Consider the following 18,784-nt stretch of genomic DNA (forward strand, 5'->3'; position numbering starts at 1 on the left):
CTATCTTTTTCATTTCAAGACTTCATTTTTGGAAGAGTTTCATTCTAATTTTTCTTCTGTGTAATTATCTTCTATAAAATTGTAGAAACATAAACACATTGCTTTGATATGAGAAGTAAAAAATCCAGTGTTTCAGACCTGTGTGTGGGAGAGAGAGAGAATATTGAGGCTGATATAATATCATGGTTGCTGAAAGGCAAATCATCATATATGCCTTCTTCAATCATGATTAATTTTGTCAATGCAAACTCTATCAGTTTCCTTGGATTCTAAATCCATAACATTTTAGTTTGTAGTTTCTTATACATGGATAATGACAACAGTGATGAAACTTATTAACAGTAGGTTTTTAAAAGATTTGATTTTGGAACAAAGACAGCAATATAAAAATAAACATTTTTTTTCTGAAATTCATGCCTGTTCTTTTATGGAACATATGCTTGAAGTTTATGAGTAAGGAGGAAGAAATGAAAGGAAACCATGTAAAGAAGAAGAATTAAATGATGGTAAAAGAAGGTAAAGGCAAAGCGTCAGAGTAAAAGTATTACAAAGAAAGAACAGTCTCTGATAAAATACAAGGACACCAGCATTATACAGATTTTAGGGCACAATGATAGGAAATGAAAGAAAAGTTTAAGAAAAAAAGAGAAGCAAAAATTCTTAAAATTTCTTAAAATTATACAGATTTTAGGGCACAATGATAGGAAATGAAAGAAAAGTTTAAGAAAAAAAGAGAAGCAAAAATTCTTAAAATTTCTTGGCACAGTAAAACAAAGGGGGGAAATAATAAAGATGAAAATGGCAATATTAATTTCTTACAAAGGCAAGAAGTGGCAAATTTTGTGGGAGTGGGGTTATTGAATTAAATAGAACCCAGTACGTTATTTTGTAAACACTAAATAAAATGTAAGGTAATGTTGATATCAGTGGGATTTGAACACAAAATGTAAAGAGCTAGAAGAAATATTGCAAAGGATATGTAAAATATGCTACCAATTCTGCCAATCCACCACCACCCCTGATAATAATGGATGTTTCTTTCTGTCATTTATGTCCCTGTATTAAACTAATTTGCTTGCTTCTAAGTATTTTTCTACACATGCTGTTGTTACTTTTTTAATAACTCTATTTTTATGGGGTTTTGTCTTCCTTGTGTACAGATAGGTGTATAATCTGTATCAGCTTCACTCAAGTGGATTCTGGATGCAATTAGTAGTTCTCTAATTTTCTTACTTTGGCTTTTCTATTTACTTAGCTTTCAATTTACTGAGCTAAAGCTGTTATTTATGACTGGGAAGCTACAGTTAGCATATTTAACTATTACCTTCCTTCTAGCATTAAGTTCAGTTTTATTAGCCAGACTTGTCCACTTGTCCAGAGTACACATCGTATTTTTCCTTCATTTTTGTGTTGTATCTTTTAGTTTCATCATCATCATCATTTAACATCCATTGTCCATGTTGACATGGGTTGAACAGTTTGACCAGGGCTGAGGAGCTGCACCAGACTCCTGTCTGATTTGGCATCGTTTCTATGGCTGGATGCACTTTCTAACACCAACCACTCCAGTAGTGTAATGGGTGCTTTTACATGCCACCAGTATAGGTGCCAGTTGTGTGACCCCAGTATCTGCCACGACTACTATTTCACTTGGCTTGATGGGTCTTCTCAAGCACAGCATATTGCCAAAGGTCTCAGTCATCTGTCATCGCCTCCATGAGACCCAATGCTCAAGGTGTGCTATTTACATGACATCAGTATCAGTCACATTGCCTCCGTGAGAACCTATGCTCGAAAGGTGCTTTTTACATACTACCACTAGTCATTGCTTCTGTGAGGCCCAACGTTCAAAGATCAAGCTTCACCACCTCATCCTGTGTCTTCCTCGGTCTCCCTCTTCCACAGGTTCCTTCCAGTTAGAAATCAGCACTTCTTCAAACAGCTATCCACATTCATCTGCATCACATGACCATACCAATGCAGTCATCTCTCTTGCTCACAACATCTGATGCCTCTTATCCCCAACTTTTCTCTCAAGATGCTTACTTCTGTCATACATGCACACTGACATTGCACATCCAGTGAAGTATACTGACTTCATTTCTTTGAAGCCTATGCATGTTCTCAACAGTCACAGTTCATATTGCACTGCCATGTAGCATGGCTGTTTGCACACAGGTATCAAACAATCTATCACTCTGAAGGAAAGACCCTCTGTTACCAACAGAGGTAGGAGCTCTCTGAACTTTGCCCAGCCTATTCTTATTCTAGCAGCTAAGCTCTTGGAGTATCCACCTCCGCCATTAACTTGGTCATCTCATGTATTTATTTGTATTGGGAGATCTAGTTTAATTCCATGGATTCAGTCCCAAAATTTCATTTTTTGTCAGTTTAAGTCATTTGCTACTCAGCATATTTGTCTAATACCATTTGCATTATGATATCACAACTGAATTTATTTGGAGTAATCTCGCTGGTATCATGTAAATCATTTAAAATTATGATTTCTATATTCAAGCTACCAGAACTGTGATCCAGAACTTTGTGTTTATGAATTTTTTCAAATGATGGTTAAAACTTTTGTTGTTACATATGTAGGCAATGTACACATCTTCCTTGCCTTGGGGTAGACAAAAATTCTCAGACATTTCAACGACACTTGTCATTTGAAGAAGGTAGCCATGAGAGAGATTGTAGCAACTCTCTCTCTCTCTCTCTCTCTCTCTCTCTCTCTCTCTCTCTCTCTCTCTCTCTCTCTCTCTCTCTCTCTCTCTCTCTCTCTCTCAGGTCTGTGTCAACTGTCTCCATAAAATTTCTTTTTGAGAAATATTTAGAAAACACAACTCCTACATCACTTACCTAATCATCCTGCAAGATAATGAGATAGTGAACATAAGCATTAAGAATGAAATGTTAAGTGTAATTGTAATAAGTTTAGCTACTGAACATGAATTTGATTCCCAGGACATTCAAATATGTACTCTGGTTCATATAGTACAAGTAAGTGACACCATAAGTAGAAAAATATCCCTTGTACGGACAATGGAATGATAATAATCAACACTTGTGGATTTAATGATGGATTCAGTTGTCAATTCCAAAAACATCAAATACAAGGCACATGAGAGCCAGATAACCAAGGTGAGAACATCACTCTAAGCATAATAGTATGTAAGAAGAAGAATGGTTTCAAATTTTGCACAAGACTAGCTATCTTAGGTTATGCAATTACATTGACCTCTGTACTTGAGTGGTACTATATTTTATAGACCCTGAAAGGATAGAAGGCAAAATTTATCTTGGCTGGATTTGAACTCAGAATGTAAAGAATCGAAAGAAATACCTATAAGCATTTGATGCTGTCTAAAGAAGTGCCAGTCTCTAAGTGTGGAGGGAACCTGTGACAGGTAGACCTAGGAAGACATGGGATAAGGTGGTGAAGCATGATCATCGAACTTTGGACCTCACGGAGGTAATGACTAGTGATCGAGACTTGGCAATATGTTGTGCTTGAGAAGACCCATCAAGTCAAGTGAAATTGTAGTTGTGGCCAACACTGGTGTCATGGAGGCAAGGTGGCCGATGTCAGTGGTACGTGAAAAGCACCCATTACACTCGGTTGGCATTAGGAAGGGCATCCAGCCATAGAAACCATGCCAAATCAGCTTGCCAGCTCTGGACAATGGACATTATATGATAATGATGATGATGATACATACATATATATATATATAAAGTAGTTGTATACTGCCAACTTAACGTGACAGTCTCAATAAGGGAATATACTACTGCTAGGAAGCTGGACTGCTTCCTATTAGGCCTTGACACATTTCCTGTGTCCTTATCTTTGCGAGGGGGAGACAAACTCCTCCACCCAGCTTAGCCTGCATTCAGGGACATGTTTCTGAGTCTTTGCTCATCATCAGCCTGAAGTAGCACGACTAGCTGTTTGAAAAAAGCTAAATAGCAGTAGTATATTCCCTTATTGGGACTGTCACATTAAGTTGGCAGTATACAACTACTTTATTTTTTGAAAATTATTTTCTTGTCAATTATGACAAGGTTTACATACATTATGGAATTTGAACTAGCTTTAAAGACCGACTTTCCCGAGATGGGAGAAGGTAAAAATACTGTTACAACCAAGGACAACCAAGCAAAACAAAGCTTTTCTGATGCCGTAGGCGGCAACGTAATTGAACTGGAAGTAGCTATGGAGAAACTCTTCCAGTTCAGAAACTTAATTGAAAAAACAGGTGAAATAACAAAGTTGGTACCGCCCACTGAGTCTATCGAAGCCATTAAAAAAAAGACCGTAGTCTACAAAAGTGTACAACTTAAAAGAAAATTATGGACGTTAAGAATGAAATTGTTGAACGGTGCTTGTCACCAATATGGAAGAAGATTCGCTACGTTTGCTGAGGAGTGAGGAGTGCAACAATAGAAGCACACTTCGAGTCAGAAAACATAGCTAAAAAGGTGTCAACCCAGACACTAAAAAATGAACAAATAATGCTGCTGCCTACGTACTTAGGCCACAGAACGGCAAAAATTACGGTGGAAGAAATTCCCGACGGTTATGACGTGTATTGGGTAGCAACTGCTATTATCTACGACGTAGAAGGAAAACTATCAATTCTAAGTATGAAAAAAAAAGAGGCAACAAATTGGAAAGGTCAGAGCCTTGAAATGGTCATTCAGGCTGATAATACAATCCTTGAAAATTTACCAGATAGAGTCTTCGTAGGGGAGGGGCATACCATACATGTATCGGGGGAGGGACATAGGCCTAGATGCTTTAAATGCGGGCAGAAGGGCCACGTTCGCTCTGTCTGCACAAAAAAAAAATGGCTGATGCCCCTCCCCAAAGCGCTGTGATAAACACAGATAAACATAAACCCCACGCTGCAACAATCAAGGAAAATCCGGAAAAAAAACCAAATTGAAAACCAAAGGGAGGAAAAAAAAAGAAGAATGAAAAACAAAATAAAAACGAAAAAGAGGAGGAGGAGAACCAAGTGAATGAAAGTGAAATGGATTTCACAACGGTTACACACAAAAGAAAAAAATCCAATACTCCAGATTCCCCACCCTAAACAAAACAAAAATTAACAACAATGACGAACAACATAATAAAATAATTAAAAAATTCCCCAAGCCTACCCCGCTGGCACTACATTGATAGGCCAGCATTTTGCCATCCCCCACCCACCAACATTAAAAGGACTCAAAAACACTGATAGAATTGTGGCTTTCAATGCCAAGAATGAGAAGGTGGTTCGCCTAATAAAGGCGTACCAACGAATTAAAACATTTAAAAGTACGGACAGTGAGATGAGATTCGCTAAAATGGGAGAGGAAGGATGGAGAGAGAAACTACTACAAGAAGTTGTGAAGGAAAATTTAATCAAAGACGTCACCCAGGAGGTGATATCCGGAAAACTGGTGATTAGCCCGGCAGCCACACCAACCCAGAGCCCGGTGGCAACGCCGGTGAAAAGCCCAGCAGCTAAGGGAAGCAGGCAGACACAAACTGTCATGCTCCCTCTCACAACCATGAGTAAATACCTTTCTTTTCTCAATGATTAAGTTAGGATGTTTAAATGTATGTGGAATGGGGTCGAAATGGAAACAGGCTTGTTTTCTGCACGACCTCATTTCACATAAAATAGATGTGGGTGTGATGACCGAGTCCAAGATGAAGGGACCTGAAGTGTTCTCACCCCTCCTCAATGGTTACGAGAAATTTATTTCTCCGAGCCGGAGGGGAGGTGCAGGTGTGGCAGTCCTTATCAAGAAAAACTTGGATTTACAGATATGTACTGTCTTTCTGGACCCAGAAGGTAGGCTGGTCGTCCTAGATGTAACACATGAAAGTAAGCAGTCCTTCAGGTTGGTAGCTGCCTATGCTCCTAATGGACAGGAGCAGTCGGGTTTTTTTCGGAACTTGGAGTACTTTTTATTGACATCTAAAACTATAGTTTTGCTAGGGGACTTCAACACTATTCTCAATGCACGCGTCGATAGTGTAGGCTCCACCAATAGGAAAGGGAATCCTTGCCTCAAGGGTCTACTAGAGAGCTTTAATCTAGTAGACCGCTACCGACTGGATGAGCTGAGCGTTCCACAGTGGATGTGGAGTAATAATGACGGCTCACACAGATCGTACATAGAATTTTTGTTAAGGAAAGAGATAAGCATAGCTTTAGCTGTCCACATTTTTGTATTGTGCCTTACACGGATCACAAACTTGTGATGTGTGAGGTTCATATAGATAAGTGTCATAGACAGGGACCTGGGTATTGGAAAATGAACAAGTCTATTTTGGCTTGTGAAGCTTTCCGTTCCCAGATTAAGGAGTTAGTGCAGAGGGCATTATGTGGCACCATCATTAATAATAGATGGTGGCACGCCCTCAAGAGAGCCATCTGTCTTGAGTCCATTAGATTTAGCAATCAGCTAAGTTTAGATAGAACTAGAAGAGAGGGGGACTTAGTCAAGAGTCTAGATGAGGCAATGGAATCTGGCTCCGCATCCAGAGTGATGGCGGCGAGAACGGTCTTGTACCGTCACCTCAATGCCAAACATGAAGGGTGCCGAGTTAGCTAAATTACGCGCTGGGAAACGAGAGGGTATCAACGTAGCCAGATGGGCACGTCGTGTGGAGAGTCAGAAGGGCAAAAAGTCCTGTATTAAGTCTTTAACTGATGAGCAAGGACGCAGGATCTATAGACAGGAGGAGATGCAAAAGGCTTTTGACCAGCATCTCGCTCGGGTGTTCGGGGAGGGTGGTCTGCTTGAGCGCGGGGAGCCCTTAAGGGACTTCCTAGCTGGCGGGCCTCGACTCTCAGCACGTGAGGCTGAATGCTGTGAAGGCCCGATCACTCCCGCGAAGGTAAGAGGGGTGCTGGCCGAGTGTGCTGGGGAAAAGTCTCCGGGACTGGATGGTCTGCCCTACGAGTTTTATCGTTTAATACCAGACTTGTTTGGGGATGTCCTGGCAGGCGTCTATGCAAACTGGCAGCAGAATGGGAGAATTCCCAGTTCTGTAAGCCGGGGAGTTGTGACACTGATCCAGAAGGACCCAAGCAAGGGGGATAGCATTAGTAATTACAGGCCCATAACTCTACTTAACGTAGAGTTAAAGATTTTGGCCAAGGTGTTAGCTAAAAGGTTGACGGCTGTCGCAGAGAAGCTTGTCGGGAAGGCACAAATCTGTGCAATCCCAGGCAGGTCGATCCAGGACAACCTTCACCTTCTCCACTACACCTTAGACAGGGTTGGGAAATTAGCCGGCAAAGGAGGGGCATTGGTTCACTTAGACCAAAGTAAAGCATTCGATAGGGTCGACCATCGGTACCTGGGGGCCGTCCTCAAAGCGGCTGGGATAAGCCCAGGCTTTCGCAGGTGGGTCTCTGCTATGTACAGCGGCATCAAGTCCACCGTCCAGATAAATGGTTACCTAATGGAGCCGTTTTCAATCAAGCGGTCTGTTCGCCAAGGGTGTCCCTTGTCTCCGGTCCTGTACGTTTTGGCCCTGGAGCCATTGCTGCGGAGGCTGGAGAAGTTAGGCAACATCCCTAATGAGATTGGATGCGGTAAGTTCACTTCTGCTTATGCTGACAACGTCACTCTCATCGTGTCTAAAGAAGCACAACTACTTCATGTAGAAGATGCTCTCCGAAGATACGAAGCGGTGGCAGGAGCAAAAGTTAACAAAGACAAATCCATCAGTTTGCGCCTCGGCATCTGGAGGAACAAGCCGTTATCGTCCAGTGTCGTTGGACACTGGACAGATGGTCCTGTTAAGTTGCTTGGAGTTTGGTTTGGTTCAGACTCCCAGACGGAGAAGAATTGGAGCGAGGTAGTGAACAAGGTGGAGGCCATAGTACGGAAGTGGTCCGGAAGGTCTCTGTCCTTGAAGAGTAGAGCGGAGGTGGTGCAGGTGTTTATAGCATCTGTAATCACCTACTGCCTGTCCGTCGTGCCTTGCCCCGATTCTTGGCTAAACAAGCTGGTACGACTCCTCTTCCACTTTTTGTGGTGGGGGTGAAAGCCACTTGTGAGGTGCTCCGTGTGCTGCTAGGAACCGCTAAAGGGTGGTTTGGGGATGCCCTGGCTAATGATGCGCAGACATGCGTTGAGGCTGAGACATCTCTGGTGCCACCTGGAGGGTGATAAGGTGTGGAGTCCATTGGCGGAAGAGTTCTTACTGCGACCGGCCTCGCTGGAAAGATTTAAACCCGGTCTCATTAGAAGGCATAATCTGACTTTATGGCAGATTATGACTTTATGGCAGAAGGAGTGCTTATCCACTCTGGCTTATCCACAAGACGGGCAAGGCTGGCTGTGGGAATACCACCTCGGTATTCTACAGAGGGCTAGTGGAGGAGAAAAACGATGATGTCCTAGGAGGGGCTCTGGGGTTCAACGAGAACCAACTTACCAACCTGTTTCGTAAAACCTTCAAGCCGGAGTACTTGGATAATTTCCAAAAATTTCTGACTTGGCAGTGTTACAGGAATGCTCTACCTGTTTGCGAGAAGTTATCCAAGCACACTTTAGCAGTGCCACCGACATGTCCAAGATGCAAGCAGGACAGTGAAACTGTCCAACACGCTTTTGTACATTGTCGGCAGCTCTCCAGCTTGATAATTTATGTAGAACACGTGTTGTCGCATCTGGGACGAGTACAGCTGTCGGCTGAGTCTATGATAAAGATGATACCGCCAACTGGACTCTCAAAGGAAGGTGAGGCTTGTTTTTCTGTACGGTAGCAGTGTTGAAAGAGTGTATATGAAGGACAAGAATGGAAGGTTTTGTGACAGGGTCCTACATATCCGGCCCTGTATTGCTGACTTACTTCAAATACCATCTGAAGAGCAAGATAGGGCTGGAAAAGAGGACCCTGTCAGCTAGAGTATATGAACAGAGATGGAAGGAAGTGGTGAAAAAGGTGGCTGTGAGTCACCCAAACTAATCATCGGGAAAATAAAGGTGAGCTGCTGGGCCTTATAGGCTGCCGGGTTGAAAAACCAATCTTTTTATTATAAAATATATATACATGTGTGTATGTATATGTGTGTGTATGTGTGTGTATGTATGTATATATGTGTATATATATATATATAGAGAGAGAGAGAGAGATATGTGTGTGTATGTATGCATATGTATGTCTGTATATTTAAAAGGGAAAAAAAAAGAAAGGAAAAAGTCAACGAACATATGAATTTTAAATTTCGATAATTATAAAGACAATCGTTAATTTTTAAAAGAACTTAGAACTCATACATTTTGTTTATTTGTTTGTCCTGTATTGTACCCATCTTTGTATTCGATCCTTAGTGATCATAATAAACATTTATCAACTAGCTGGTCGTGCTACTTCAGGCTGATGATGAGCAAAATCTCAGAATCATGTCCCTGAATGCAGGCTAAGCTGGGTGGAGGAGTTTGTCTCCCCCTCGCAAAGATAAGGACACAGGAAATATGTCATGGCCTAATAGGAAGCGGTCCAGCTTCCTAGGGCTAGCAGTAGTATATTCCCTTATTGAGACTGTCACGTTAAGTTGGCAGTATACAACTACTTTATCGCATCACTACTGCTTAAGTCTCTCTGAGAGATTTAGAAATTTATTATTTCTAATATATATATATATATATATATATATATATTATTATTATTATTATTCTATGTTTGACTTTTGTTTTGCATTTGTACAAGTTGGATCCAAGTCTCATCCAGAGACCTCAAGAGACAACAAGTTAGAAGTTCATGTAGGTGTTATGCCTAGGGTACCATATATTTATTATTATTATTATTATTATTATTATTATTATTATTATATAGGTGTAGGAGTGGCTGTGTGGTAAGAAGCTTGCAGTGAGAAGGCGGTGAGTTGGCAGAAACGCTAACGCGCCAAGCAAAATGCTTAGCAGTATTTCGTCTGCTGCTACGTTCTGAGTTCAAATTCCGCCGAGGTCAACTTTGCCTTTCATCCTTTCAGGGTCGATTAAATAAGTACCAGTTACGCACTAGGGTCGATATAATCGACTTAATCCGTTTGTCTGTCCTTGTTTGTCCCCTCTGTGTGTAGCCCCTTGTGGGCAGTAAAGAAATAAGAAGCTTGCTTCCCAACTACATGGTTCCAAGTTCAGTCCCACTACATGGCATCTTGGGTAAGTCTTCTGCTATACCCTTGGGCCAGCCAAAGCCTTGTGAGTGGATTTGGTAGACAGAAACTGAAAGAAGCCTCTCATGTATGTGTGTGTGTGTGTCTATGTTTGTCCACCCACCATTGCTTGACACCGAGCAGTTCAGCAAAAGAGACCGATAGAATAAGTACTAGGCTAACAAAGAATAAGTCCTGGGGTTGATTTTTTTCAAATAAAGATGGTGTTCCAGCATAGCAGTCAATTGACTAAATCAAGTTAAAAAATAAAAGAGTAAAATAATATTAATAATATAATACTTTAAAGAGATTTGCTGTCTTGAGGTCATGGTAGAACCTGAGGGTAACTACTTTGAGTAAACTGTTATCTTCCAGCCATAATCTAGTTGATTTTCTAAAAACACTTCTAGTTTTGGATGGAATATTGTTGTTTATGAAAACTCTCAAATTTAGTTTGAACACCTTGTATTATTACTATGTGTAATGTGTATAATATATAAATGTGTGTACAATATATATGCTATCATCATCATTTAACATTTGTTTTCCATGCTGGCAAGGATTGGATGATTTGACAGGGGCTGGCTAAGTAGAAGACTGCACTGGGCTTCACTGCCTGTTTTGGCAGTGATTTTATGGCTGGATCCCCTTCTTAACACCAACCACCTTAGAAAGTGGACTGAGTACTTTTTACACAACACCAGCAGCAGTGAGGCCTGTTTAGGTATGGTTTTTACAGATGGATGCCCCTCCAAACACCAAACTCTCTACAGTGTGGATTAGATGCACCAGCACTGGTGAGGTCACCAAGCAACATGCAAGACAAAGATCCTTTGAGAAGTGTGGGCGGCATTGGAAGAAGTGGCCTTGTGCTAGGTGACAAGAGGATAGAGTGTGATAGAGGGATAGAAACAGGTATCTTGTTGTAGAAGAGATACATGGTTACCCAGTTAGAGGGAGAGAGAGGGAGAGAGAGGGAGAGTGAGTGAGTGATCAAGAATGAAAGAGTGTGGAGGTAAGAGTACAAGAGAGAGCAGGACAGAGATGGTGGTGAAGTTCCAGGGCATACCCTCAAGGAATAGGGATCAGAATATAAATGGGATGGTAGAGTGAGAGAGAGAGAGATGGTGATGAAGTGCCAGGACATACCCTCAATGTACAGGTATCAGAATATAGATGGAATGGTAGAGTATTGCCAAGGGTGCATGAGTAGGGATTTCACATGAATGCAAAGAATGTGGCGAGTGAGGAATGCAATGACTGGTGGAACGTGGATATATATAGAGGAGGTGGGGAACAACAGAGTGGCAGGGTAATAAGGACTGGATTGGGGAGTGAAAGACAAGTATAGTGCATGAAAAAGAAGAAATGGAGGAAGAGAAGAGATGTAGTTTGGTTTGTTGGGGTGGGTGTGTGAAATTTTTTTTGTTACATGTGGATGGAACACACAACACTCCCAGAATTCAGTTTCACTAAGGTGGGTATATCTTCTCAAGAACCAGATATCACCAGACACCTTGGTGTATTATCATCCCCTCCATGAAACCCAACATCCTGAGATCGGTCCTCACCACTTCATCCCATATCTTCCTGAGTGCCATCCACTTTCAGCTATCAGCACTTCTTTGTACAGCTGTCTACATTCATATGCATCATGTATCCAAACCAACAGAGTCTTCTTTCTTGCATGCTGCATCTGATTCCTTTTATGCCCAACTTTACTCTTAACACATTTTCATGTCATACATGCACACTGATGTGAGGAGAAGAAGAAGAAGAAGAAGAAGAAGAAGAAGAAGAAGAAGAAGAAGAAGAAGAAGAAGAAGAAGAAGAAGAAGAAGAAGAAGAAGAAGAAGAAGAAGAAGAAGAAGAAGAAGAAGAAGAAGAAGAAGAAGAAGGGAAAAATAAAAATAAAAATAAAGGTAAGACTAATAGTAATTGAGCACAGAGGGGGAAGGATAGTTAATTCCATCAAGAATAAAGAAATGGGATATTTTAGAGTGGTCAATATTGTTGTGACTTGTCAAAAGGTGACTGGTAGGGTGCCAACTGATCTGAGGTCACCTATTCAGTTCTCATACATGGTGTGGTGTACATATATATATATATATATATATATATATATATATATATCTATATACACACACACACATACTAATATACGTACATGCCTCTTAATCCTTATACCTTTGAATGTATACACATATATGCATATACACATACATGTACATATATACACACACACGTATATATACACATACATACACACAAACACACACACACATACACATATATAGCATCGTATATTATTGACTGCTATTTCCAGTAAATACTGGTGTATTGTTGTACCACTATCTTATTTATACTTTAATCTGTGGTGCTTTGTTTTACAGGGAAGCAATACTACTGTATTGCACTATTTAATAATTTTTTCTTTGAAAACTTTTTCACTATTCTCAGTCTGTTAACGGCCAGGCATTCAGACAAGTAATACTGGCATTGATGTAGCAACATTTGAAATTTTGTCTAGGTGTATCTAGCTGAAGAGAACTAATCAAATTTACGTTAACAAACATAATTTGGAAAGTTTAAAACCTAGGTCCTAGATTATCCACATCTGGGTTGTACATTTGTTTAATGTTCCTCCTGCAGGTAAGATGAAATTTTTTATGTTCGCCACCCACAACATCTTTGTCAGTATATATATATATATATATATATATATATATATACAATGAAGCTTTACTATAGCGTTGTATATTATCGACTGCTATTTCCAGTCAATATTGGTACATTGTTGTACCACTATCCTACATTTATATATGTGTGTGTGTGTGTGTGTATACGCGTGTATATATATATATATATATATATATATATATATATACACACACATATATACATACACACACATATGTCCATACATATGCACATGCATACACACATGGACAAATATACAAACATATGCATAGACACACACACACACACACACACACATATATATATATATATATACATCTACACTACATTTACACACCCACACACATACATGCATTTGATCAGCATCCAGTACACAATGCTTAAGCAACTTAATAGATATAGTTCAAACCTTTATGCAAAATGATACCAACCTTTATCCAGGACAATATGGACTTTTTAAACTATATACCTAAAAATGTCTAGCAGGAGACAATTTTTGTTGCTTTTGATGTAACTAGTCTATATGCTAATATTCCACATGACCTAGAAATTGAAGCTATAAGATTCTCAAAAACCTTCATTTTGGAAGGGTAAAATTAATACTGGAATATAATCACTTCTTCGACCACAGCTTCTACTTTCAAATAAAAGGAATGTTGATGGTGGAAAAAGTAGCCCTCACTTATGCAACACTCATAATGGGTTTTGTAGAGGTCAAATTCTATTCCCAACTAACAGAAACATTTATTGAACAATTCTCCATTTATATAAAAAAAAAAAATGTGGAAACGGTATTTGAATCATCATCATCATCGTCATCATCATCATCATCATCATCATCATCGTTTAATGTCCACTTTCCATGCTAGCATAGGTTGAACGATTTCACTGAGGACTGGTGAAACCAGATGGCTACACCAGGCTCCAATCTGATTTGGCAGAGTTTCTACAGCTGGATGCCCTTCCTAATGCCAGCCACTCAGAGAGTGTAGTGGGTGCTTTTACATGCCACCTGCACAGGAGCCAGTCCAGCAGCACTGGCACGATCTTGCTCAAATGTTTTTACACGTGCCACTGGCACAAGTGCCAGGAAGTCGACGCTGGGCACAGGTGCCATCACAATTTCGCTTTCGCTTGCCCCAACAGATCTTCACAAGCCGAGTTTCGTGTCCAATGAAGGAGACGTTGGCATGGGTGCCAGTCATCGAGTTTAGTTCGATTTCGATTCCGATTTCACTTGCCTAAACAGGTCTTCACAAGTGGCTATACCCCTGGAAGAGGCCTTGGATTTAGGTCTCACTTAGCTTGACGGGTCTTCTCACGCACAGCATATTTCCAAAGGTCTCGGTCAGAAGTCATCGCCTCAGTGAGGCCCAATGTTCAAAGGTCGTACCTCACCACCTTATCCCAGGTCTTCCTGGGCCTGCCTCTTCCACGGGTTCCCTCAACCGCTAGGTTGTGGCACTTTTTTACCCAGCTATCCTCATCTATTCTCGCCACATGTCCATACCAGCGCAATCGTCTCCCTTGCACACCACAACTGATGCTTTGTAAGTTCAACTTTTCTCTCAAGGTACTAATACTCTGTCTAGTATGCACACTGACATTACACATCCATCGGAGCATACTGGCTTCATTCCTTGCGAGCCTACGCATATCTTCAACAGTCACAGCCCATGTTTCACTGTCATGAAGCATGGCTGTTCGTACACATGCGTCATACAGTCTGCCTTTTACGCTGAGAGAGAGAGCCTTTGTCACCAGCAGAGGTAAGAGCTGTCTGAACTTTGCCCAGGCTATTCTTATTCTAGCAGTTACACTTTCAGTGCACCCTCCCCCACTACTAACTTGATCACCTAGATAGCGGAAGCTATCAACTACTTCTAGTTTTTCTCCCTGGAATGTGGCAGAAGTTGTTTTCTGCACATTCACAGTATTTATTGCTCCTGAACATCTGCTACATACAAAAACTAACTTCCTAGTTAACCTTCCTTTGATATTGCTGCACCTCTTATGTGTCCATAGCTTGCACTGGGTGCATCTTATAGAGTTACTACCCACTCCTATTCTACAGATCGAGCAGGGCCATCTACCCAAAGGGGTTTGTGTTTTGTCTGCCTTCCTACTTATTAGGACTTTGGTTTTAGCTAGGTTGACTCTAAGGCCCTTCGATTCTAGTCCTTGCTTCCACACCTGAAACTTCTCCTCTAGTTCTGATAGTGACTCAGCAATTAGTGCAAGGTCATCAGCATAGAGGAGCTCCCAGGGGCATCCTGTCTTGAATTCCTCTGTTATCGCCTGGAGGACTATGATAAATAGGAGGAGGCTGAGGACAGAACCTTGGTGGACCCCTACCTCTACCCAGATTTTTTCACTGTACTCATTTCCAACCCTCACCTTACTGACAGCATCTCTGTACATGGCTCGCACAGCTCTCACTAACCATTCTTCTATCCCTAGTTTCCTCGTTGACCACCAGATGAGGGATCGGGGGACCCTGTCAAAGACTTTCTCCATGTCAACGAAAGCAAGGTACAGAGGTTTATCCTTGACTGTTTTATATTTTGGACCAAAAACCAAGAAGACTTAGAAATCTTTCACTCACTTTTAAATGATTTACATACCTCAATAAAATTCACCATGGAGCAACACACAAAGGAATTACCTTTTTAGACACTTCTAATTAAAGAAGATAGCACCATAAAAACAGATTTCTTCTACAAACCTACAGACACACACACCAATATTTGAACTTTCATTCCTCCCATCCCTTACATACCATAAGAAACATACCTTTTAATATGGTAAAACGAATTTGCACTAAAGTAATAGATGCAGAATTAAGGATAAAAGATTACAAGAATTAAAAATATTTCTAAAAGAACAAAAGTATCCCACTAGATTAATTGACACAACAATCACAAAAGCAAAAAACATCCTAACTACAGACATCAGAGGAAAACAAAAATAAAAATGAACTCATACGCATTTCTTTTATCATCACCCACAACCCAAGAAATCATGACATCATCAATACTGCAAAAAGATACCTCCCAGTTCTTCAACAATCATCAAAACTGAACAAATTAATAACAGATTATAAAATAATTTATAGCAGATGTCAAGCACCCAACCTAAAAAGTTCTTAACTCAAGCAAGATTTACAACTAGAGAAACAACAAAGAGAATTCAAAAATGTAGTGACTCTCATTGTGGAACATGTGATTACATTGAAGAAAGAGAACAAATTACTTTTAAAGACAACAACATTTTCAAAATAAATGCAAATATGAATTGCAAATCCAGAAGCCTAATTTATTGTGCCACATACCCCAAATGCAAAGAATATTACATTGGCGAAACAGGCATTGGACTATATGAGAAAGTAAGGGTACATAAACAACAAATCCACGATTCCTCCATTAGAAACACAACTTGCAGCGAACACTTCGAAAAATGTGAGAAAAGAAATTTCAAAATATTCCCTTTCTTCAAACTATGGACAGAAAATGAACATTTTCATAAGGCCAAGGAAGAATGCTTTATTCTAAAATACCAACCAAATTTGAACAAAAAACAATACCAAGACCACTAGAACTACCATCCCAACAATCCACACAGAAAGACACCAACCAAACACTACCTGAATAATGAAAACTATATGTGAGTGTATAATCTTTATGTACTATTTCATGCACCCAAAATGTTATATTCCGATGTCATCTGCATAAAGGAGTCACGAATAATAGACTGTAGAACCTTTGAATTGGCAGCAAATCGGCGAAGATTAAAGAGGTGGCTAGAAGATCAATATCTGACATATATTCCCAGAGAGCTAACCTTAGCAAAAGCATGAGTAAAAGCAGCAGCAAAGTACAAAGAAAAGAGAGTTGGGGCAAGGATGTCACCTGCTTGACACCATTCTCTACAGGAATGGGTCCAGCTATGCCATCACCAACATTGACCCAAGCCTCCATCCCATCATGAAATGATTTAATTATAGATACAAAGTGATCCGGACAGCCAAGTTTGCCAAGTATTTTCCATAGAAAATTTATTGTGAATGGAAGGAGACTCTGGTAGAAACCAAGGCTGCGATTTAAGGACTGTGTCAGTCCTCATTAAAGGCCTGTGATATGCAGGACACTGACTGGGAGAACAATGCCTGTCATTGCCACAGATGGAGGAAGCAGGTTAAGGAGGGGATCGACACTTTTGAGAGAGCACGTATCCAGCATGAAGAATTTTTGATATTGTCTTCCCTTGTCATTGAATTTTGTAAACATTTAATCATTAAACACGTTTTCTACTTCTGAATTTTAAATTTCTAAAATCCCATTGCATGTTTATACCATTGATAAACAAAAAAATTGTTGAAACTAGTTTGGTATATATGTAAATAAATTTATTTAAAAACAATTACAAGTTTTTCAAATTTAGGTGCATTTTCAAAAACAAATTCTCCTATATATATATATATATATACAGGGTGGGGCATAAATACTGTTACAAAATAAAACACAGATTTATCCCGACAAAAATTTATTTAACAACCCACTATTACAAAATATGCTTTGCAAATGCCCAAGGAACAATATGGTGTAACTTTTATTCAAAATGTTTATCTTGTGCCTTCACAACACAACAAAGTCTTTTTGGGAAGTCATCTATAGTAGCACGCACAACATCTTGTTGGAAAGTCCAAACTTCATCACCGTACACCATGGAATTGCACCATGGTATCAACGCACCTTCCAGAATGTCCTCGATGTACCATTCTTTGTTTATCTTGATTCCTTGAGGGACAAAAACAAGTGGAGTTTTCCCTCTTTCAGAAATGGCTGCCCAGACCATCACTGATGCTGGTTTTGGGGTTCTGAAAACCTTTCCTGCATTACCAGGTATTGCCTCAATACTTTCAGCAAGGATTCAGTCATTTTGATGATTGTGAGACTGTTGAACTGAGAATAACTTTTCATCACTAAAGATGATGTTACGGAGCGTGCCATCTTTAATACGGTTCAACAAGAGTCTGCTTCTGCTGAGTCTCTTTTCAATTGTGGGCGTGGATAGAAGCTGTCTCTATTGGAGTTTATAGGGTGACAACTTTAGGTCACTTTTGCATATCCTCCGCATAGTCCTTGGCGATGTTTGTGCTTCTTTTGCCATTCTCCTCATGGATCTTCTTGGATTTCGTCTGATTTTTTCCCTAACATTTTTGATGAGTTTAGGTGTTCTGGAGGTGCGGGGACGGCCTGATCTTTGTCTATCTTTGATCAAAGAAGTTTCCTGGTAAAGATCAATCGTCCTTTTTATCAACATTCTGTTAATTTTGAGGTTTTTCCCTAACTTGGATATTTCAGGTGGACACATGCCCTTCTCATGTTGCTCTATGATGAATTTTCTCTTCCATTCAACAGACACTGGAACAAAATTTTAATATTTAATTTCTGAAATACAAGAAAACATATAATAAACTATCATTTAACTCAAATAAATCATTAGAATTCTTTGAATATTATTATGAAAAATAGTTTTGAACTTTTGTAACAGTATTTATGCCCCACCCTGTATATATATATATATATATATATATGTATATATATATATATATATATATATATATATATATATATATATTTATATATATATATACATATCTGTAAGACAATTACAACAAATATGGAAGATCTGCATATTTTTTTATTTCTACAGTAAGTAGGAAAATTGATAAATCACAAGTCCCTTCTGGGAGATGGTCCTGCTCAATATTTAAGAAGGATATTGATAGAAACTCCATACATTGTACCCAGTGCAAGTTTTGGACACATAAAAGGTGTAGTATATCACTGGAAGGTTAATGGAGAATATAGTCTTTATGTATGGCAAATGTGTAGGTACAATAAGCACTA

At 39.7% G+C, this 18,784-nt stretch overlaps 2 pseudogenes; one reads left to right on the forward strand and one right to left on the reverse strand.

Moving 5' to 3' along the window:
• Positions 1-4,075: 4,075 nt before the first annotated feature.
• LOC149132180 (uncharacterized) lies at positions 4,076-5,589 on the forward strand (annotated as a pseudogene).
• Positions 5,590-17,410: 11,821 nt separating this feature from the next.
• Positions 17,411-18,311, reverse strand: LOC149132181 (uncharacterized; annotated as a pseudogene).
• Positions 18,312-18,784: the final 473 nt, after the last annotated feature.

The sequence above is a fragment of the Octopus bimaculoides genome, chromosome Z (assembly GCF_046866305.1).
Source record: "Octopus bimaculoides isolate indiv1 chromosome Z, ASM4686630v1, whole genome shotgun sequence".
Lineage (NCBI taxonomy): Eukaryota > Metazoa > Mollusca > Cephalopoda > Octopoda > Octopodidae > Octopus > Octopus bimaculoides.